The sequence below is a fragment of the Microtus ochrogaster genome, linkage group LG2 (assembly GCF_000317375.1).
Source record: "Microtus ochrogaster isolate Prairie Vole_2 linkage group LG2, MicOch1.0, whole genome shotgun sequence".
Lineage (NCBI taxonomy): Eukaryota > Metazoa > Chordata > Mammalia > Rodentia > Cricetidae > Microtus > Microtus ochrogaster.
In genome coordinates, this window is record NC_022028.1 from 38,693,737 (window position 1) to 38,698,843 (window position 5,107).

The following is a 5,107-nucleotide window of genomic DNA, read 5'->3' on the forward strand; positions in this document are numbered from 1 at the left end:
ACCATAGGCATCTCAGCATCCACAGCTGAGGTTCTGGTGAAACCATAGGCATCTCAGCATCCACAGCTGAGGTTCTGGTGAGCTACAGTTGTCTTTTCCCTCGCCACTGCCCATGAGTATCTCCAAACCTCCAAGACAGACCCAAGAGCTATGATGGACACACAGACCAAATCCCGAGAGTTGTTTTCCCATCCTTTACCAAAATCTTAGTCAAGAGTTGGGCTGAAGCAGCTTTCTCTCTCAAACATCAGACAGTGATGAATTTGTTAGACCAGCTTACAGAAGAACACGAAAACCAAGTCTAAAGCAGCGTGACATCTCCACGGGTTCGTATCCTTCAATGCTGGGGTACAGAGTAGCGCTGAGTCTTATCAACTGCTGTTAGCTTGGATTGAAGTCAACTTTTTCTAGAGAGAAGCTGAGTTCATTCCTCAAATATGGCCCCAAACCATACAGAGACCACCTGGATTAAACTCTCTCCCTGACCTTTGATGAATCACTTGGTAGACTCAGATCCCAGTGACCACAAGAATGTGTTTGTGGTTCCAATTCAGGGAAGCTTTTCACTTATGACTCCCACCCAGAGCCATGTTGAAATCGTCAAGGTTTCTTTCTGAATTGCTCTGCATAGACCCTTTCTTCCTGGCACCCACACAGCAGGTTACAACCATCTGTAACTCCAGTACCAAGAGATCCAACACCCTCTTCTGGCCTCCACAGGCACCAGGCACGCATGTAGTGCACATTCATACATACAGGCAAAACATTCATACGCATAAAATAAAAAATTAACAAACTTCTTTAAAAATAAAAAATATTCTTGAAGCATTTAATTAAAAAAAAAAAAGAAGAAATCCTTGGTGAAGACTGGGGTGAGTGGCTGAGTAAGCGCTTGCCAAGTATTCACAAGGCTCTGGGGTCAATCCCCAGTGCTGTGATAAATACATATCATTTGGTAATGTATGAAAATTTCACAATAAATTGCTAGTGAAAGGCCATCAAGATGGCTCAGCCGAGAAAGGGCCGGACAACCTAAGTATGCTCCTTGAGACCCATGTGGTAGGAAGGAATTGACTCACAAAAGCTGTCTTCTGACCTCCATCCATACACATGCTATGATGTGCTTGAGTGGTTAAGAGCACTTTTTAGCCTTGCAGAAGACCTGGGTTTTGTTTCCAGCATCCATATTTGATGGCTCACAAGCACCTGCAACTCCAGTTCCAAAGGATCTGATTCCTGTTTCGGCCGCTAATAGTACATATGTGTATGTGTGTGGTACACGCACATGCACTCAGGCACACATATATTAAATAAGTAAACAAATAAGCTCACCCCTTTAATCTCAGCACTCAGGAGGCAGAGGCAGGCAGATCTCTGTTGAGTTTGAGGCCAGCCTAGTCTACAAAGCAAGTTCCAAGACAGCCACAGAGCAGTTACACAGAGAAGCTCTGTCTTAAAAAATAAATAAATAAATAAAATTTTAAAAAAACATTTAAATGTAGAAACTGCGCTGGGGACATAGCATGATTAATAGAAGGCTTGCCTAGCACACATCGCATCCTGGCTTCAATCCCAAGCATTACATAACCTAGGCACGGTGATACATACTTCTAATTCCAGTACCAGAGAAGTACAGTCAGGAGGATCAGAAGTTCAAGGTCATCCTTCGCTTCATCCCAGTTCTAAGACAGTTTGGGATGCACAAGACCCTATATCAAGGGGGGGGGGCAACAAAAGAATAAGGCAAGGCCCCCTACTAACATCCTACTGTTTTGCTCTAGTTAGAGATTAAAAGAATGTTAAACTTAGCGTTTTCAAGTCCTCTGTATTTTATTCTTTGATTACATTCTCCTTGCCCTCTGTGAGAGTCTGCTTCACAACAGAGAGAGAGAGAGAGAGAGAGAGAGAGAGAGAGAGAGAGAATGCAGACATTTGAACTACACATGAGATTATTTTCAACTTTAAAGGGTTAGGAGTGAGGAACAATCTTTAGAGAGTAGGGGTGCTTCTTCAAAGCCTGACAACCTGAATTTGATTCTGGATCCCACAAGGTGGCAGGAGTGAACCAAGCTCCATGTGCTGTAGAACACACAACTGCATACACACACAATAAATAGGATGGATGGATAGAAAGGAGAGAGGAAGAGAGAAAGGGAGGGAGAAAGGGGAGGAGGGAGGAAGAGAGAGGAAGGGAGAGATGGGGAGAGAGAAGGGAGAGAAAGATGGAGAGAGGGGGAGAGGGGGGAGAGAAGGGGGTGACAAAGCAAAACGAGGCTTCTGATCTTTCCAGAATGGTTCAATGCCCCTCCTGTCTCACCTCGCCTGCTCACTTAATCCTCCTCTGAAGCAGCAGGAACTAAAGACACTTCTTTACAAGTAAATATGAATGACAAGAGAGATAGCCTACAAGATGGCATAAGGAGAGTCAGCACGACGTGGCTGAACACAGCTGTGAGAGGAAAGGCGTGTCCCATCTGTTCCTCTACTATGAAACAGTCAAACAAGGCAAAACACTACCGTTTAATAAAGCTTAGAGACTGAGGAGTAGCTAGCCTTAAAACCGGACCTCCTCTGACGAGCCTGCACAGTTCCCGTTTCTCTGTTGCCCTGGAGAAACAAGTCCAAGGAAAAGTTTACATGCTGAAAGACAGAGAATCTAGACAGCAGCAAACCTGCCTTCTCTGTGAGTCTAGAAACATCCTCCAGCCCCACAGAGCTCTGAGACAATGTGGCCCCATGCTACACACTTGAGTGGAGAATGAGGAGCTTCCTGGGTCCCATGGAACTGTCCTGATAGAAGATACTGTAGAAGAAAGACACTTGCCTGACTGTGATGGGGCACACCTTTAATTCTAACACTCACGAGGCAAAAGGCAAGCTGATCTCCATGAGTTCAAGGCCAATCTGGTCTCTATATTGAGTCTGATGTCCCTGTCATTAGGTAACATTTCATCCTTCGGGGGTCTTTGATGAAATTGAAGACTAAGAGCCGGGCGGTGGTGGCGCACGCCTTTAATCCCAGCACTCGGGAGGCAGAGGCAGGCGGATCTCTGTGAGTTTGAGACCAGCCTGGTCTACAGAGCTAGTTCCAGGGCAGGCTCCAAAGCCACAGAGAAACCCTGTCTAGAAAAACCAAAACCAAAAAAGGAAAAAAAAAGAAATTGAAGACTAAATAGTTACAATTACAGTTTTCCTTAGTTATGATAGAAAGTAAATTGGCTACAACAGTTTAAACTCATCAAGGTAAGATAGATAATGAACTATTTTTCTGATTTTGCAAAATGCAAATAGACTGGGAATTGTTAATGTAATGTTAATGTAATTCTTGCCTATATATATTTGCATATAGTTTTACTATGTCAGCTAAAACCTTCACTTTTTATTTAGACAAAAAGGGGGAAATGTTGTGTGATATTTTGATTGTGTTCTGACAGATAAAGCTTGCTTGGAGCCATTGGAAAGAACCAGTCACTAGCTGACCACAGAGGTTTGGAAGACTGTAGAGAGAGAAGACAGGAAGTAGTTAGGTAGTAGTAGACAGGATCTAGGCCCTTCTGGATGGAGGAACAGAAGTTAGAAGTCACTGGTGGCTGCTCCCCTGCTTCTCTGATCTTTCAGGTTTTTACCCCAATATCTGATTCCTGGTTTTTATTGATAAAGATTAATTCGATTAATGCTTCAAGTTCCAGACCAACCAGGGATACACAGTGAGGCCCGGCAGGAGGGTGGGGGTGCTACCAGACAATTATTGATTGTCTCCAAGGAATCCCATGTGAGAGGAAGGGAAAAGCAAAAGCTGCAGTGCCACCCAGAAGAGGAAATTACCTCCCAGGAAGAGATTTCACACAGTTTTGACAACTTGTCAGACCAGCTTGTAGGAACCAAGACAGCGGCGGGTTAGTGACTACAACTGTTTAGTTATAGATTCCTCTTGCCCGCTACATAAACCTAATCTTCACATCAGGATAAAGACAGACTGGGGGGTCACTGGACCTCTTCTTGGTTTGTTCCTCTTCCCCATATGGTCACAGTGAATAAACCTTCCTCAACTTTCCAATAGTGCTCATCTCTTTAATTGATCTGTTTTGGACCGGTGGCCCGGCCCAGTCTAGCTTATAGAAACTGCCAGAAGTCAGGCTTGACTCTAGAAACTCTGGAGTCATGGACTGTGAGAGACAAAAATGTTTTCTGTTCATGCGGCTACATGTTTGAGACAGCTTGACCCACAACAATCCAGACGCCGGTGAGGACTGGCATACTTATTTGATGGATTAGTCTTCGTTTCCCCCGACTCTAACAAATCTCATAATAGCTTAATCATACGTCAAGGGCATTTTCTCATGTTCATCATCCGAAGCTCAGACAAAGGACCTTTCACCAACTTGCACTGTCAGAGACTTGGCTGCAAGATGACGTCTTGCCTTCCCCAGAGAGGACTTTCAAGATAAACGGTGCCTTCAAAATGAGACATAGAAAGAAATCAGCTATTCTGAATCGAATTAGTAACATAACGTACTCAAAGGTTACTGGTAAGGGAGCCAAAAGGTGCCACCTCAGAGAACTGGTTAATAGTGACAGAGACAAAGAAGGGCCAAGGGGGTGGGGATGGGGGGAGCGGATGGGCCTCGACCTCTCCACAATGTGCCATGCTGCCACTAGATGGCAATAAAGTTGTATCATGCAATTATCGTTTGCCAGTTAACGTTTACTTTCAATGAATGTCAAAAAAAAAAAAAAAACCTAAGGAAATTCTTACTTAATTGCCTAGTTGACATAATTTTTAAATTACTATTTCTATTTGGGAATTAAAATTAAGTTTAATGTATTGATTTGTGGCCAAAAGTCATTTTTGAAAAAAGGTGAGTGTTAATGTGTTTTTTATTTATCTTAAACATTGACAGCCTAGAGTCAGTGGTATGGCTCAATGGGTGGGCACCTGCCGTGCGAGTCTGGAGACTTAAGTTCAATCCCTGGAATCCACATAAGTGTGGGAGACAAGAACAAACTTCACAAAGCTTTCCTCTGGCCACATCTGCACATGCACCATAAACACCTCTCTCTCTCTCTCTCTCTCTCTCTCTCTCTCTCTCTCTCTCTCTCTCTCTCT